Consider the following 3,073-nt stretch of genomic DNA (forward strand, 5'->3'; position numbering starts at 1 on the left):
TTTTTTTTTTTTTTTTGAGACGGAGTCTCACTGTATCGTCCAGGCTGGAGTGCAGTGGCATGATCTCAGCTCACTGAAACCTCCACCTCTGGTCCAAGCAATTCTCCTGCCTCAGCCTCCCGAGTAGCTGGGATTACAGACATGCACCACCATGCCCAGCTAATTTTGTATTTTTAGTAGAGACAGGGTTTTGCCTTGTTGACCAGGCTGGTCTCGAACTCCTGGACTCAAGTGATCTGCGTGCCTTGGCCTCCCAAGTGCTGGGATTACAGGCGTAAGCCACCAAGACTGGGCCTATACATGTTTTATAGAATTGGTTGGTTACTGTGTTGCTGCCACAATGTCCAGCAACACAGTAGGGTGAGGGTTAGGGTTAGGATCCTGTTAAGGTTGCAGCCCATCTCCTTCTTAACAGGAACTGGAATGTGGTGGACCCCACCCACAGCTTCAGGAATGGGTCCCAGTTGGTTAAGCCAGTAAGCAATTCCCATTTCCCCAGGCACATGATTAGATCGTGAATGAACTAGCGAGATACAAGGAAATTTTTGCTCAGGGCTTTTGGGAAAGGAAGCTTATTTTCTCTCCTGAGGAGGTTGCCAAAAAAGATGATCTCCCTTCCATTAGATGTAAATGAAGAGGCCAAATGGCTCTAGTTACTGCTGGCAGCCATCTTTACACCATGCAGAAAATTGGCCTACTGATAAACTGACATTATGGAAAGCAGAATGGAGAGACACCAAGTTTTGGTGACTTCATTAACTGGGTCAAACCTCACCTGAAGCACTACCTGCCATTGGACTTTTTTTTTTTTTCTTTTTTTTGAAACGGAGTCTCATTCTGTTGCCCAGGCTGGAGTGCAGTGGCACGATCTCGGCTCACTGCAACCTCCGCCACCCAGGTTCAAGCGATTCTCCTGCCTCAGCCTCCCGAGTAGCTGGGGTTACAGGCACCCACCACTGCGTTTGGCTAATTTTTGTATTTTTAGTTGAGACAGGGTTTCGCCATGTTGGCCAGTCTGGTTTTGAACTCCTGACCTTAGGTGATCTGCCCGCCTCAGCCTCCCAAAGTGCTGGGATTACAGGCGTGAGCCACCACGCCTGGCCTGGACTTTTAAAATTATTTGAGCCAACAGAGTCCCTTTATTTATTTATTTATTTAGAGACTGAGTCTCACTCTGGCACCCAGGCTGGAGTGCAGTGGGGCAATCTTGGCTCACTGAAACTTCCACCTCCCAGGCTCAAGCAATTATCTTCCTCAGCCTCCTGAGTAGTTGGGATTACAGGTGTGCACCATCATGGCCAGCTAGTTTTTGTATTTTTAGTAGAGAGGGGGTTTCACCATGATGGCCAGGCTGGTCTCCATCTCTTGACCTCAAGTGATCCGCCTGTCTCGGCCTCCCAAAGTGCTAGGATTACAGGCATGAGCCACCGGGCCCAGCCGCTTTATTTTTATTTTTTGACACAGGGTCTTACTCACATTGCCCAGGCTAGAGTGCAGTGGTGCGATCTCGGCTCACTGCATTATTTTTTATTTTTTATAGGAGATGGGGTCTCACTCTGTCTCCCAGGTTGGAGTGCAGTGGCATGATCATAGCTCACTGTAGTCTCGAAATCCTGGGCTCAAGCAGTCTTCCCACCTCAGCCCGTGGGGTAGCTGGGACTACAGGCACTGCCATGCCTGGCTAGATTTTAAATATCTTTTTTTAGAGATGGGTTCTCACTATGTTGTCCAGGATAGTTTGGAATTCTTGGCCTCAAGTTATCCTCCTGCCTCAGCCTCCTGAGTAGCTGGGTTTATAGACACAAGCCACCACAACCGGCTCCCTTTATTGTTTAAGCCAGTTTAAAATGGGGTTTCTGTGACTTGCAGCCCACAGCATCACAATTCCCAACTGATATTGCTAGACTACTGTTTTTGTTGCTTTTTTCTTGCTATTTTTTTTTTTTTTTTGGAGACGGAGTCTCGCTCCGTTGCCCAGGCTGGAGTGCAGTGGCGCGATCTCGGCTCACTGCAAGCTCCGCCTCCCGGGTTCCCGCCATTCTCCTGCCTCAGCCTCTCCGAGCAGCTGAGACGACAGGCACCCGCCACCAAGCCCGGCTAATTTTTTGTATTTTTAGTAGAGACGGGGTTTCGTCGTGGTCTCGATCTCCTGACCTCGTGATCTGCCCGCCTCGGCCTCCCAAAGTGCTGGGATTACAAGCGTGAGCCACCGCGCCCGGCCCTTTTCTTGCTATTTAATACCATAACCATGAACATTCTCCATGTCATTCAATCTATGCTGCATCTTTTTTTTTTTTTTTTTTTTTTTTTGAGACAGTCTCACTTGCCCAGGCTGGAGTGCAGTGGTGCAATCTTGGCTCACTGCAACCTCTGCCTCCTGGGTTCAGGCAATTCTCTTGCCTTAGCCTCCCAAGTAGCTGAGATTACAGGCAGCCACCACCATGCCCGACTAATTTTTATATTTTTAGTAGAGACGGGGCTTCACCATATTGGCCAGGCTGGTCTCAAACTCCTGACCTCAGGTGATCGGCCCACTTCAGCCTCCCAAAGTGCTGGGATTACAGGCGTGAGCCACCATGCCCAGCCTGCTGCATCATTTTTAACAATTGCATGGTTTTCTATCCTATGGAGGTACACTCATTAATTTAACTCATCCCCTGCTGTGACGTGCTTAGGTTATATCCCCAGTTCTTCACCACAATAAATGGTATTCTAATAAACAAGCTTGACCTAACAATCCTCTCTCTGATGATTACTTTGGGGCTAATTCTGAAAGGAATTATTGCGTCAAAAAATGTTTTTAGGGTTTTGATTTTGCCCTTCAGAAAGCCAGAGTGAATTCATACTTCCCCAGCAGTAAACAGAGTGTTAGAGATAGCTTACTGTGTGAATAGTCTGGACAAGACTAATCATATTGACTACATACTCATATATATATATTATATATACAAAATATATATTATATATATAAAATATATATATTATATATAAAACATATATAATATATAATATATACTATATATACAATATATATCATATACTATATATAAAATATATATCATATATAATATAT

At 45.9% G+C, this 3,073-nt stretch overlaps 1 protein-coding gene across 1 annotated transcript in view; it reads left to right on the forward strand.

The window, feature by feature from the left end:
• SFI1 (SFI1 centrin binding protein) overlaps window positions 1-3,073 on the forward strand; it is a 120,434-nt gene that overhangs the window by 38,089 nt on the left and 79,272 nt on the right. The gene's annotated exons all lie outside the window — the stretch shown is intronic.

Source organism: Hylobates moloch, unplaced genomic scaffold (assembly GCF_009828535.3).
Source record: "Hylobates moloch isolate HMO894 unplaced genomic scaffold, HMol_V3 SCAFFOLD_19, whole genome shotgun sequence".
Lineage (NCBI taxonomy): Eukaryota > Metazoa > Chordata > Mammalia > Primates > Hylobatidae > Hylobates > Hylobates moloch.